General features: G+C 42.2%; 1 protein-coding gene across 2 annotated transcripts in view; it reads right to left on the reverse strand.

Annotated features, from left to right (window-relative positions):
* Positions 1–11,200, reverse strand: part of ALDH1L1 (aldehyde dehydrogenase 1 family member L1) — a 124,871-nt gene extending 113,671 nt beyond the window's left edge. For both annotated transcript variants that reach the window (XM_044252859.1, XM_044252858.1), the window contains exon 1: positions 11,089–11,200. The gene's annotated coding sequence lies outside the window, so the exon portion shown is untranslated. The remainder of the gene's footprint in view (positions 1–11,088) is intronic.
* Between the last annotated feature and the right edge of the window lie 4,664 nt (positions 11,201–15,864).

Raw genomic sequence — 15,864 nt, forward strand, 5'->3', positions numbered from 1 at the left:
AAGAATGTCCAATGGAAAAAAGACAGCCTCTTTAATAAATGGTGTTGGGAAAATTGGACAGCCACATGCAGAAAAATGAAATTGGACCATTTCCTTACACCACACACAAAAATAGACCCAAATGGATGAAGGACCTCCATGTGAGAAAGGAATCCATCAAAATCCTTGAGGAGAACACAGGCAGCAACTTCTTCAACCTCAGCCGCAGCAACATCTTCCTAGGAACATCGCCAAAGGCAAGGGAAGCAAAGGCAAAAATGAACTGTTGGGATTTCATCAAGATCAAAAGCTTTTGCACAGCAAAGGAAACAGTTAACAAAATCAAAAGACAACTGACAGAATGGGAGAAGACATTTGCAAACGACATATGAGATAAAGGACTAGTGTCCAAAATCTATAAAGAACTTAACAAACTCAACACCCAAAGAACAAATAATCCAATCAAGAAATGGGCAGAGGACATGAACAGACGTTTCTGCAAAGAAGACATCCAGATGGCCAACAGACACATGAAAAAGTGCTCCATATCACTCGGCATCAGGGAAATACAAATCAAAACCACAATGAGATATCTCCTCACACCAGTCAGAATGGCTAAAATCAACAAGTCAGGAAATGACAGATGCTGGCGAGGATGCGGAGAAAGGGGAACCCTCCTACACTGTTGGTGGGAATGCAAGCTGGTGCAACCACTCTGGAAAACAGCATGGAGGTTCCTCAAAATGTTGTAAATAGAACTGCCCTATGACCCAGCAATTGCACTACTGGGTATTTTCCCTAAAGATACAAACGTAGTGATCCAAAGGGGCACGTGCACCTGAATGTTTATAGCAGCAATGTCCACAATAGCCAAACTATGAAAAGAACCTAGATGTCCATCAACAGATGAATGGATCAAGAAGATGTGGTATATATACACAATGGAATACTATGCAGCCATCAAAAGAAACGAAATCTTGCCATTTGCGACAACATGGATGGAACTAGAGCGTATCATGCTTAGCGAAATAAGTCAAGCAGAGAAAGACAACTATCATATGATCTCCCTGATATGAGGAAGTGGTGATGCAACATGGGGGCTTAAGTGGGTAGGAGAAGAATCCATGAAACAAGATGGGATAGGGAGGGAGACAAACCATAAGTGACTCTTAATCTCACGAAACAAACTGTGGGTTGCTGGGGGGAGGGGGGTTGGGAGAAGGGGCGTAGGCCTATGGACATTGGGGAAGGTATGTGCTTTTGGGGAAGTTGGAAGGGGAGGTGAACCATGAGAGACTATGGACTCTGAAAAACAATCTGAGGGGTTTGAAGTGGCGGGGGGGTGGGAGGTTGGGGTACCAGGTGGTGGGTATTATAGAGGGCATGGCTTGCATGGAGCATTGGGTGTGGTGAAAAAATAATGAATAATTTTTTTCTGAAAATAAATAAATTGAAAAAAAAAAGAATCACTTCAGGAAAAAAAAAAGAAAATACAAACAATTTTAAGAACATATTATGAGCAACTCTATGCCAACAAATTAGGCAATCTGGAAGAAATGGATGCATTCCTGGAAACTTAAAAACTACCAAGATTGAAATGGAAGAAATAGAAAGTTTGAAGAGACCTAGAACCAGCAAGAAAATTGAAACAGTAATCAAAAACCTCCCCAAAAACATGAATCCAGGGCCAGATGGCTTCCCAGGGACATTCTACCAAACACTCAAAGAAGAAATAATATTTATTCTACTGAAGCTGTTTCAAAAAATAAACCCGGAAGGAAAACTTCCAAACTCATTCTATGATGCCAGCATTACCTTGATCCTAAAATCAAAGACCCCATCAAAAAGGAGAATTACAGGAGTTCCTGGGTGGCTGTCAGTTAAGCAACTGCCTTTGGCTCAGGTTATGATCCTAGGGTCCTGGGATTGAGCTCTGCATCAGGCTCCCTGATCAGGGAGGGGGGGGAGCCTGCTTCTCCCTCTCCTCCCTGCTTGTGCTCTTTCTCCACCCCCCCTTAAATAAATAAATAAAATCTTTAAAAACAAAAAATAAAGAAAATTACAGACCAATATCCCTGATGAACACGGATGCCAACATTCTCACCAAGATACTAGCCAACTGGATCCAACAGTACATGAAAAAAATTATTCACCATGACCAAGTGGGATTTATTCCTGGATTGCAAGGGCAGTTCAACATTTGCAAATCAATCAATGTGATACATCACATTAATAAAAGGAAGGACAAGAACCATATGATCTTCTCCACTGATGCAGAAAAAGCATTTTACATACAATACTGCATCCTTTCTTGATTAGAACTCTCCAAAGTGTAGGGATAGAAGAACATACTTCAATGTCATAAAAGCCATCTACAAAAAGCCCACAGCAATATCATCCTCAAGGGGAAAACTGAGAGCTTTTCCCTTAGGGTCAAGAAGGTCAGGAACACAAGGGTAATGTCCTTTCTCACCACTGTTGTTCAACATAGTACTAGAACTCCAAGCCTCAGCAATCAGACAACAAAAAGAAATAAAAGGCATTCAAACTGGCAAACAAGAAGTCAAACTTTCTTTGCAGATGAGATGATATTCTATGTGGAAAACCCAAAAAACTCCACTCCAAAATTGCCAGAACTCATACAGCAATTCAGCAATGTGGCAGGATATAAAATCAATACACAGAAATCAGCTGCATTTGTTTACACTAACAATGAGACAGAAGAAAGAAAATTAAGGAATTGATCCTATTTACAATAGCACCCCAAAACCACAAGATACCTAAGAATAAACCTAACCAAAGAGATAAAGGATCTGTACTCTAAAAACTGTAGAACACTTCTGAAAGAAACTGAGGAAGATACAAACAGATGGAAAAACATTTCATGCTCATGGAATGGAAGAAAAAACATTGTTAAAAGATCTATGCTACCCAGAGCAATCTATACAATCAAAGCAATCCCTATCAAAATATCATCAACATTTTCACAGACCTGGACCAAATAATCCTAAAATTTGTACGGAACTAGAAAAGACCCCAAATAGCCAAAGGAATGTTGAAAAAGAAAACCAAAGCTGGTGGCATCACAATGCCAGGCATCAACCTATATTATAAAACTAATCATTAAGACAGAATGGTACTGGCACAAACAGACACATAAATCAATGGAATAGAATAGAGAACCCAGAAATAGACCCTCAACTCTATCATCAACTTATTTTGACAAAGAAGAAAAGAATATCCAATGGAAAAAAGGCAATCTATTCAATAAGTCGTGTTGGGAAAATTGGACAGCCACATATGGAAAAAGAAAATGGACCATTCTTTTACACCATACACAAAGATAAACTCAAAATGGATGAAAGACCTCAATTTGACACAGGAATCAATCAAAATCCTAGAGGAGAACACAGACAACATCCTCTTCGACCTCGGACACAGCAGCTTCTTGCTAGATAAATCTCCAGAGGCAATGGAGAAAAGCAGAAATGAACTACTGGACTTCATCAAGATAAAAAGCTTCTGCACAGCAAAGGAAGCAATCAACAAAACTAAAAGGTAACCTATGGAATGGGAGAAGATATTTGCAAATGACAGTACAGATAAAGGGCTAGTATCCAAGATCTATAAAGAACTTATCAAACTCAACACCCAAAAACAAATAATCCAGTAAAGAAATGGGCATAAGACATGAATAGACATTTCTACAAAGAAGACATACAAATGGCCAGTGGACACATGAAAAACTTCACATCACTTGGCATCAGCGAAATATAAATCAAAATCACAAGGAGATTACCACCTTACACCAGTCAGAATGGTTAAAATTAACAAGACAGGAAATAACAAATGTTGGCAAGGATGTGGAGAAAGGGGAACTCTCTTACACTGTTGGTGGGAATGCAAGCTGGTACAGCCACTCTAGAAAAGAGTATGGACATTCCTCAAGAAGTTAAAAATAGAGATACCCTAAAACCCAGCAATTATGCTACTAGGTATATACCCCAACGATACAAATATAGTGATCTGAAGGGGCACATGCACCCCAAAGTTCATAGCAGCAATATCCACAATAGCCAAACTATGAAAAGAGCTGAGATATCCATCAACAGATGAATGGATAAAGAAGTTGTGGAATATATATATATATATATATATATGAATATATATATGTATTTTTGTGTATATAAATGTATATATACATATATATGTATACATATATATGTAATATTGTGTATATATGTGTGTATATATATATATATATATATATATAAAACTCAGCCATCAGAAAAGATGAATACTTACCATTTACATCAACATGGATGTAACTGAAGGGTATTACGCAAAAGAAGTCAAATATAGAAAGACAATTATCATACAGTTTCACTCATTTGTGGAATGTAAGAAACAATGCAGAGGGTCATAAGGGAAGGGAGGGAAAACTGAATGGGAAGTGTCAGAGAGGGGAAATAAGCTATGAGAGGCTCTTAACTATAGGAAACAAACTAAGGGCTGCTGGAGGGGAGGTGGGGATGGGGGATAGGGATAGGTTTTGGGGAGATGGGCATTAAGTAAGGCATGTGATATGATGAGCACTTGGTATTACACCCAACTGATAAATTACTGAACAGTACATCTGAAACTAATGATATACTCTATGTTGGCTAATTGAATTTAAATTAAAAAAAATTTTTAAAAAACCACCCAGTGCTTATCACAATAAATGCCTTCTTTAATCCCCATCACATCTTTATCCATTCATCTATTGATGAACACCTTGGCTTTTTCCATAGTTTGGCTACTACAGACATTGCTGCTATGAACATTGGGGTACATGTGCCCCTTCAGATCACTACACTTTTATCTTTGGGGTAAATGCCTAGTAGTGAAATTGCTGGTTTGTAGAGTATCTCTATTTTTAACTTCTTGAGGAATCTCCATACCATCTTCCAGAGTGGAAATTGGTAAGCCCCTAGTTAGACTAACTAAGACAAAAATTGCTAATTTCAAAAATGTAAGAAGGATCATCACTACTAATCCCATAGTCATTAAAAGAGTAATAAAGGAGTATTATTAATAACTATACACCCTCAAATTTGATAACCTAGATGAAATGGAACATTTCTTGCAAGACACCATTCAATAAAACTTATACAAGGAAAATAGAAATAGGTCTACATATATTAAAGGCACTGAATCAATAATTAATACCCTTCCAAAGCAGAAAGCACCAGGGCTCACTGGTGAATTCAACCAAACACTTAAGATTCCAAATCAATTAATCAAAATCAATTAATCAATTCATGTAATAGATTACACAATCAAAATCAAAATCAATTACACTAGATTACATTAACAGGGCAGAGAAGGAAAATCATGTGACCAGATAAATAGATGCAGAAAAAGTATTTGACAAAACCCAATACTCATTCCTGATAAAAAATTCTCAGCAAACTAGGAATGGAGAGGAAATTAACCTGATAAAGAACATCTACAAACAAACCCATAACTAATATCACACTTAATTGTAAGAAATAGAAACCTTCCCACTAAGATCAGAAACAAGCCAAGGGTGTTCCTTTCATTATTTTTATTCAAAATCCTACTGGAAATTCTAGCAAAGAAATAATAAAAGGTGATAAAAGGTATACAGATTGGAAAGGAGGAAATAAACTGTCTGTGTTCACAGATGACATGATTGTCCATGTAGAAAATCTTAAAGAATCAACAAGAAACTCCTAAAACCAATAAATGATTATAGGAAGGTTACAGGAGAGAAGGTTAATATGCAAAAGTCAATTGCTTCTTAATGCCAGCAATAAACAATTGGAACTTGAAATTAAAAACACAATATCATTTACATATCACATAAAAAATGAAATTATTTATGTGTAGATATAACAAAATATGTAAAAGAGCTATGTGGGGAAAACCACAAGACTAATGAAGGAAATAAAATAAAACCTAAATAGGTGGAGATATTATATTCACATGGTTAGGAAAACTCAATATTGTCCAGACATCAGTTCTTCCCAAATTGACCTTTGGATTCAACACAATCTCAGTGAAGATCCCAGCAAGTTATTTTGTGGATATCAACAAACTGATTTTAAAGTTTATACTAAAGGCAAAAGACCTGAAATATCCAACACAATATTGAAGGAGAGGGGCAAAGTCAAAATACTGACACCACCCAACTTCAGTATGATGCCACAGTAATGAAGCTATAGTATTCAAGACAGTGTGATATTGGCAAAAGAGTAGACAAATAGAAGACAGACACACACAAAAAGTCACCTGATCTTTGAGAAAGTAGTAAAAGCAATTCAATAGAGAAAATATAGATTTTTCAACAAATGATTCTTGAATGACTAGACATCCACATGAAAAATTTAAAAAAGACCCTCAAATCAATACATCAATCACATGTAAAATTTTCATAAAGATAAAAGTATAAAACTCCTAGAAGATAACATATGAGGCAATCCAGATGACCGTGAGTCTGACTTTTTAGATAACAACAAAACTATGGAAGGAAAAAAGTGACAAACTGAACTTTATTAGACTTAAAAAAAACTTCTGCTCTGCAAAAGACAAGCCACAAAGGGTGGTAGGGCAGGGGGAAGTGGGGGTGGGGGTGGGGGGATCTGCAAAACACACATCTGATAAAGGACTAGTATCCAAAATATACAAAGGATTCTTAAAACTCAACTGTAAGAAAACAACTCAACTTAAAATTGGGGGAAAGACCTGAACAGACATCTCAACAAAGAAGAAATACCAATGGGAGATGCATATATGAAAACATGCTTAACATCATATGTCACTAGGGATTGCAAATTAAAACAACAGTGAAATACCACTGCAAATCTACTAGAATGACCAAAATCAAAAACACTAAAAACACAAAATGCTGGTGAAGAGGTGGAGCAACAGGAACTTCATTCATTGCTGGTGTGAATGAGAAATGGTACAGTCACTTTGGAAAACAGTTTGGCAGTTTCTTAACGAAAAAACCAAAAAACAAAAAACTAAACACACTCCTACCATACAATTCAGCAATCATGGTCTTTACCTAAATGAGGGGGCAATTTAGGTCCACACAAAAACCTGCACAGATATTTATAGCAGCTTTACTCATAATTACCTAAACTTGAAAGCAACCAACATGTCCTTTAATAGGTGAATGAATAAATAAACTATGGTACATCCGGAGAAAAGCTTTTATTCCATGCTAAGAAGAAATGAGCTATCAAACATAAAAAGAGAGAAATTTTAATGCCTATTGCTAAATGAAAGAAGCCAGACCTATTATTCTAGCTATAATAACAGTGTCAACTAGGAAGACAGAGGAAAAAAAGTCAGTGTTTGACAGAGGCTTAGAGGAGGAGGGAGAGGAATGAACAGGTGGAACACAGGACATTTTTCAGTTACCTACTGTAATGGTAGATGCAGGTCCTTATACACCCGCCAAAACCCATTGAATATATAACACAAAGAGTGATGCGAGCTGTAGACTTTAAGAATATTGTATCAATATCCAGTCATCAAAAGTAACAAATGTGCCTAGTGCTAATGCAAGGTGTTACTAATATATTTGGGACAGTGGAGAAACACGGGGCTGAGGGAATATGTGGGAACTCTCTGTACTCTGCTCAATTGTTCTGTAAACTTAAAATTGTTCTAAAAACTAATTTAAACAAACAAACAAATCTATAGTTCACATCTTACTTCAAAATGCAGTTCAATTGGGTTAAAATAAATATTTTAAAAATCAAATACAGGAAGAAAACATCAAAGTACGAGGGAAAAAAAAATCTGGTAGGTGTTGGACTTTAGAAACTTGACTCTAAAGGAAAGATACAAAGGAAGCATGTGATAAACGTTCATGCAGGAAGATTTTACATGTATCTGAAGCAATTTGCCAAAAGAATAAAAGCCCTCTGCCAACAGATGAATATAAACGTGCTTAAGTTACAATTAATCAAATGCCTATTGCTAAATAGGCGTCATAAAACAAGGGACTGTTTTTCTCCTATAAAACTGGAAGGCACTGAAGACGATGTTGTCTAGGTACGGGAAAAGGAACACCCTCCTGCCACACTAGTGGGATAACAATTTGGGGCAAATTCTCTAGAGGAAAATTTGGCAATAAATATCAAAATCCTAGAAATGGTTCTTTTCTTCTGACTCAGCATTTTCACTTCTAAATTATGTTTGGTGAGCAAATAACGGCATAAGTATGGCAAAATCATGCTACATGCACACTGTGTAAGCCAGGCAGCCAGTTAGGGCAACGCACTTTGCTTCGCCACCAGGAATATGCAGGCCAGAGCACCTGAACAGATAGCAAACCACTATGATTTTTAAAAGTGTCATGCATGCGTATGTCTGTGTACTTGCAGCGCAAAAAAACTGGGTGGATTCACCCAGAAATGTGAAAAGTCCCTGGGTAGAGTGCTTTGGGTTTGGGGGATTTTCATGAAAGTAATTATCTTTTTTTTACCAGAATGTTCTGTTTTTGCTCCCCCCCCCCCAAATTGAGAACGTATTACTCATGGTAAAGTAAAGCAGTACAAAAAAGATCCCTTTGGAAGCAGGGAGGCAAGGTCAGGGGAGGCACCAGTGGGGCTGTTGTCACAGTCCCAGGAAGCTGAGCTTGGCAGGGACACGTGCTCCCAGAGGGGCCTCAGCCAGTCTTGACCTTTGGCTTGTGAAAAGCTCGGGAACTCCAAAGGGGCAGAGCCAGGGAAGGGACTATACTGCTGCTGAGAGGTGCAACTCGGCTCACTGTCAGGCAGCCTACAAGGCTCTACCTCCTTCCTGAGTTGGCAGGCTCAGCCCCTTGCCCCTGGCAGTGCTTGGGCACACTCTGGGGCTGCCCTGGCAGCAGCAGGACTGTCAGGGCTTCCCAGGCCTCCTACCCCAAGCACCCCGCTCAGACCTGGCTCCCCAGTGAAATTTCCTTACTAAGAAGTTCACTGACAAGTACTTGAAACAGGCAGAGTGACATTCCCCCAGGGACTTCATTGCCTGGACATTGACCTTTTGCTAAGGGCAAAAGGCAACCTTAGACTGACCCCCTGTAAGTCTATTTTAACATATAAAAATTCCTTTGGAAACTTCCTTTATCTCTAACTCCTCCCCCAAGATACATATTGACAATCATCCCCCATGTTTTTGACCCACATATATACATCTAAATTAGGGTCTCATGAAGGGACTGGCCAGGCTAGATAGGGAGAGATAGGTAAGGGACTATAGGATCAGGCTAAAAGAAATCCCAAAAAGTGCAGACGTATAAGAAAACCAGAGATAATGGAACAAACAAGACCACCCAATCCTAGGTGTCAGAGGTGGGGTCTTGTTATAACAGTCACTTATGACCAACAAAGAATTACCAGATCCTAAAAAAGAAGTAAATCATAAAAGTTGTAATCACTAGTCCCTACTAATGGTGCTATCTATAGAGATGTTAAAAGGATTTGTGTAACCCGGTTAGTCTTCAATTTAAAAAAACAATCCCAAAAGCCTTCAGTGGCAGCCCTGTAGGGACCCCTTTCACTCCCAGAGCTTTTTCTGTATCTTTGCTTAATAAAACTCTCTTTACTCACTCTCCCTTGTCCTCAAGATTCCTTCTTTGACTCCATGAGACAAGAACCTCACTCTCCCGCTTCACCAGGACCCAGCTTTCAGACCCTGCCCAAGCTCGATGTGTGCAGGTGCAGCAGCTCTGGGCCACCTGTTCTCAAGCTGTAGTCTTGGGACCCACAGAAGAATGCAGCTCTAGGAGGGGGTAGAGGCTCAGCCAAGCTTCAGGGCACAGCCACAAGGCATCCTATTTCATCAGCTGCTTTGGGTGCAGGGGAAAAGCGGGCGGGAGAGGCGGGGGCTGGGGGGTGAGAGCAAAGCTGACTGCTCTTCTGCAATCAGTCTATTCCATTAGGCACCTGGCAGGGAGGATACGTGTCCCTCCCAAAGCGGAGTCCCTGGGGGTCCTGTTTCATCCACTGTCTTTCCCACTATCCTGTGCACAGGGGCTGGCCATGGTGCAGGCTTCCCCAGACTACTTGAGCCTGCAGACCTGTAATCCACCTTAAGGAATCACGTTCATCTCTTAAGGCTCAATCTCCTTGTCTCCAAAAGAGACATCACAGTATTGTTTCCAACATTGTCCCGGAGGTTAATATTTGTAGGAGGGACAGCAGCCCACATTCAACAGAGCTCCTAGGTCCAAAGTGCATGATCTTCTGTCATTCTGAAGCAACACTGGCAGACAGTAGTATTAGTATTTATCCCTCCACCTCAATTTTAGCTAAAGAAACACAGTTGGAGTTAGAAATTTGCCCAAGGTCACTGGGAATCGAGGGAGTAGGGAGAAAATAGCCACCTGAAGCCAAAGGCCACCACCCTTAACTCAGCATCTGAACATACTTATTAAATTCTGTCTCCATCTGCACCTAAGCCATATTCCTGCCCCTTCTAGGGAGGTGAAAAAGAGGGACCTCAACAGGTGCGGTGATGCTGGGCTCTAAGTAGCATAACCCTAAGAATCGTGTTGGGATCACGCTGGGGTGCAGGGGTCAATGCTCCTGTGCACTAGGGACGGTGGGGCTGTAGAAGCTCTCCAATCACAAAATGCCCTTGTGCCTGGCCCCCAGATTTGGCCAATCAGAGGGGATATTTTCCACTCCGAGAATGGGGTGAGGGGCTTAGCCCAGGACGCAGAGGGTCCCTAGAACGCGGAGAAGCCCTGTCAAGATTCAGACTATCGCTTTCTCTCTCAGACCCTCAGTTTTCTCTTCTGTAAGCCAGGCAGATAATGCCCGCCCCACAGGGCTGCCGGCTCGGTAAAGCTCCCTGCCTGGCCAGCCCGGCTGAATCCCCACATCTTGGTTCTCCAGCCCGAGGGCCCCTGGCCAGGATGGAGGCTCGGCTGCCCCAGGGGGAAATACCGGGCCAGACTCCAAGCCCTGCTTCCCCGGAGGGAAGCTTGTGTGTCTGCTAGGAGCCCCCACTGGGAGACCCAGGCCCAGAACCCCTGGAGTCGTGAGTTGGGACAGCCTCCTTCCCCCGGAGGTCGGGGCTGGAGGGTGGGGGGTTACTCACCAAGCGCGGGAGGAGGCACAGGAATCGCCGGCCAGAAGGAACCTCTGAGAGCCTCGGTCGGAGGACAAGGACTGTAGCAGGCCGGCCCAGGGCAGCAGAGAGGTGGGACCCGCCCCGGCCAGTCCCAGAGCCTCGGCCAAGGCCAGAGCCTCAGAAGGGAGGGGCTCCTGATGGAGGCGAAAGGGGCGGGGGCGCGGGGCGGGAGGAATGTCTTCCTGGGTAGGGGTGGAGAGGGCTCTCACTGGCTGTGTGAGTGTAGGCGGGCATGTCACTCACCCTCTCTGTGCGTGCTTGAATTTACAGGCGAGAAAACTTACTAAGGACCCTTCAGATGTGAAGGCAAGGAGGGGCGCGAGGGAGCATTCTTCTGTAGTTTATGAGAAGGCCTGAGTGCCCGGTGGTGAGGGATACCTGCAAGGCCTAGTTGGTGGGAGGAAACACGACAACCCTGGTAATGTCACTCATTCACTCATTCAAGAATGATGTGCCAAGTTCCTACTGTGTGCAATGGACAGGGGCAGAGCCAAACAAGATCCTAGCCCTCTGCGAACCTGCAGTCACCTGCAAGAGACAGTAAATGTGTATCCGGGTAAATAAGGGGGCTTCTGCATGCCCAGTGCCCTTCCTGCCCGGTACAGCTCCCAACCTCCCTCTAGACAATTCCTCTTCTCTTTGCTCCTCTTCACTTAGTCTGGGTGCCCTGATGCCTCTCCTGTCTCAGGTAGGGTTATCTGTCCCACTCTGGGCCAAAGTCCAGAAAAGAGAATACAGAGGAAGATAAATCTGCACATTGTTTTCTGACTGAGAGCCTATATCCAGTGGCTCCTGGACAAGACACCAAGAATGCCCTTCCTGACACACCTGCTGCTCGACTCTGCTATGCCCTTCCTAGCCTCACTTCTTTTAGGGTTCTTGCTACCTGAGCTCCAGCCACCCCAGACCTCTACACAGTGCCTGAACACTCAGGTGTAAAGGCCTCGGGGCCTTTATGCTGACCCCTGCCAGAATGTTCCTCTCTCAATACTACAGAAGAATGCCACCCCCTTGCCTTCACATCATACCTGATATATTCAATATCTGATGCAGAGCCTTAGAGAAGTTTTTCCAAGTCACACAATCTAAAGAAGTCCCTCCAGCTATGTGTAGAAGAATGAAACTCGACCATTCTCTTACACCATACACAAAGATAAACTCGAAATGGTTAAAAGACCTCAATGTGAGGCAGGAATCCATCAGAATCCTAGAGAACATAGGCAGTAACATTTTCAATATCGGCCACAGCAAGTTCTTTCAAGATATGCCTCCAAAGGCAGAGGAAACAAAAGTGAAAATGAACATTAGGGACTTCATCAGGATCAAATCTTCTGCACAGCAAAGGAAACAGTCAACAAAACAAAGAGGCAACCCACAGAATGGGAGAAGATATTCACAAATGACAGTACAAAGGGCTGATATCCAGGATCTATAAAGGACTCCTCAAACTCAACACACACAAAACAGATAATCATGTCAAAAAATGGGCAGAAGACATGAACAGACACTTCTCCAATGAAGACATACAAATGGCTAACAGACACATGAAAAAAATGTTCATCATCACTGGCCATTGGGGGGGGTTCAAATAAAAACCACATTGAAATACCACCTTACACCAGTTAGAATGGCCAAAATTAACAAGACAATAAACAACGTGTGTTGGAGAGGATGTGGCGAAAGGGGAACCCTCTTACAGTGTTGGTGGGAATGCAAGTTGGTACAGCCACTTTGGAGAACAATGTGGAGATTCCTTAAGAAATTAAAAATAGAGCTTCCCTATGACCCTGCAATTGCACTACTGGGTATTTACCCCGAAGATACGGATGTAGTGAAAAGATGCACCACATGTATCCCAATGTTCATAGCAGCAATGGCCACAGTAGTGGAACTATGGAAAGAACCAAGATGACCTTCAACGGACGAATGGATAAGGAAGATGTGGTCCATATACACTATGGAGAATTATGCCTCCATCAGAAAGGATGAATACTCAACTTTTGTATCAACATGGACGGGACAGGAAGAGATTATGCTGAGTGAAATAACTCAAGCAGAGAGACTCAATTATCATATGGTTTTGCTTACTCGTGGAGCATAAGGAATAACACAGAGGACATGGGGAGATGGAGAGGAGAAGGGAGTTGGGGAAATTGGAGGGGGAGACAAACCATGAGAGACTATGGGCTCTAAGAAACAATCTGAAGGTTTTGGAGGGGAGGCGGGTGGGAGGTTGGGTGAGCCTGGTGGTGGGTATTATTGAGGGCACGTATTGCATGGAACACTGGGTGTGGTGCATAAACAATGAATACTGGAACACTGAAAAGAAATTTAAAAAAATAATAATAAAGGCAAAAATAAATAAATAAATAAGTCCCTCAGCCAATCCCCATCACTTCATTCTACTTTATTTCCTTCACAGCACTTACTGTATATCTGACGTTTTTTAGCTCATTATTTAGTTATTAATCTGTCTCTCCTGCTACTACAACTCTTTGAGGATAAGAAACTTGCAGGATGTGTTCACTGTTGTAAGGTGCCTGGACTGGGAAAGCAGCATGAGCAGAGCTTTGAGATTAGAACAGAAAGGTGAAAGGATCAGTAACAGGAAATCCTGAAAAAATGGGCTTGGAGATTGGACAACCTTAAAACTGTCAGGAAGTCAGAGAAGAACCCATAACCTTAGCAGTATATGGAGCTGGAGAGGGGGGAAGTTTACACAGAGAGTTTACATAGTCACATGGAAAATAGAAAATGTGTCAGATGACCTGGATGATCTGGCTAAGATTTCCAGGCAGAGTGTTGAAGGTGCCTTCTGGTTTCTTATTGCTGCTTATACCAAAATGTGAGAGAAGTGAAATAAGCCAAATAAACTATTAAATAAAAAGGAGTGAGAATTTGCTGATTTTGAAAATCCCCAGCCTCTCCAGATGTCAAATGATGCTAAAATTAACAAATGGTTTCCAGGGAAAGATATAATGCAGGGTCATGCTGGGGGGGGAAATGGTCTCAAGATAAAGCCAAGGGAGTGGCTATAAAATCCTTTGTGAAGTCCTCAAAAGGATCAAAAGTGGCACTTCAGAGTATTTGGTTAAACAGTAGGACTTCCAGAATACCTGAAGTTGTCATTCTGTAGAAGCCCAAGGTAGAGCAGTATTTATCTCAAAGACATGCGTGGGGGGTGCCTGAGTGGCTCGGTGGGTTAAGCCTCTTCCTTCGGCTCTGGTCATGATCTCAGGGTCCTGGAATCAAGTCCCACATCAGGCTCTCTGCTCCAAGGGGAGCTTGCTTCCCCCTCTCTCTCTGTTCATCTCTGCCTGCTCGTGATCTCTGTCTGTCAAATAAATAGGTAAAAAATCTTAAAGAAAAAAAAAAAAAGACGTGGGTCTGCCAGTTGGCTAAAGGAATAAACCTCAGTAAGATTCACAGAGGACACAAAGCTTTCAAAAGAATTACATTGACAAAAAAGTGCGAGCTCGGACTGAAAGGATCAGAGATAGTACTAAATGAAAAGAGACTTCTAGAACCCCTTCCTCTCAAATTCTACTGGCAAGAAGCAGCCTGAGGAAGCACACAGATGCAAACGCAGGTTATATTTCATGGAAACAAAAGGACAACTTGGAAGGCAGAATGAAGAGTCCAAAGAGTAGAACCAAGAGCCCAGAGAAACACATTCAGGCCAAAGTCAGCTTACATGCTAATCAAGGAACATCCAGCTGGGGTTCAGAACTATACAGACTGGAGATGCCTGTGTGCCTCCCATTGCCATCTGCTTTGAACAAGGATGTCTGTGGTGGTCATGCTATGCCTGTCCCTCCACTATATGTTGGTTGTGGGCAGACAGCTTGTCTCTTGAGTCTACAGCTCTTCCGATAGTGACTGTACTCAAGGAGCTCCATGGAAGGAAACAAGCCCAAGGAGCTCCTCTACATCAGGACCTGATTTAGATGCAGAGACTTGGCTCTGAACTGATTCTGTAATAACATGGACTTCTGGTGGGGGGGTGTTTGGAAGAGTGCATTTGTTTTGCATGTGGGAGGTCTGTAAATAATCTGTGGCCACCGGGTGAACTGTGGACGGGGTGGAAGCTCCCTGTGTTCAAGAGGAGGGGTGCAATTCCTTGAGCCTTGGAGCATGGGCTAGACTCAATGACTTGTTTCTAATAAACAAAACACACAGGGGAAGTGACAGCATGGGACTCCTAAATCTATACTGTCATAGACTAGAGAGAGAGGCAGGGCCTGAGTTCAGAGTGTCAGCTCTTCTAGATTCTAGAACAATGATACTCTGAATAAGTAATACTGAGCCCACTTCTGTCAGTTCTGTTCAGTGTGCCAGGAATACCCCTTCACTTCATCTCTCTGAGCCTAGTTATGCTTTGGGGATTCGTCTATGCATTATCTCTTTTGGGAAGCCTTCCCAACACTCATTCTTTGAGAATTCCCACACTCATACTCCAGATCACAGTCTAATATAATTTCCCTTATATTTGTCTGTCTGTCTCTCCCTGTCTTTCAACTGTAATACCCCTGAGAGCATGACAGGGTCTACTTCATCTATGTAGCCCAGAGACTTGCACAGAACCTTACTTAGAAGAGGTAACAGTGGGGCACTGGGTAGCTCATCGGGTTAATGCCTTCGGCTCAGGTCATGATCTCAGAGTCCCAGGATTGAGCCCCGCATCGGGCTCTCTGCTCAGCAGGGAGCCTGCTTTCTCCTCTCTCTCTGCCTGCCTCTCTGCCT

This window comes from Neovison vison, chromosome 6 (genome assembly GCF_020171115.1).
Source record: "Neovison vison isolate M4711 chromosome 6, ASM_NN_V1, whole genome shotgun sequence".
Taxonomy (NCBI): domain Eukaryota; kingdom Metazoa; phylum Chordata; class Mammalia; order Carnivora; family Mustelidae; genus Neogale; species Neogale vison.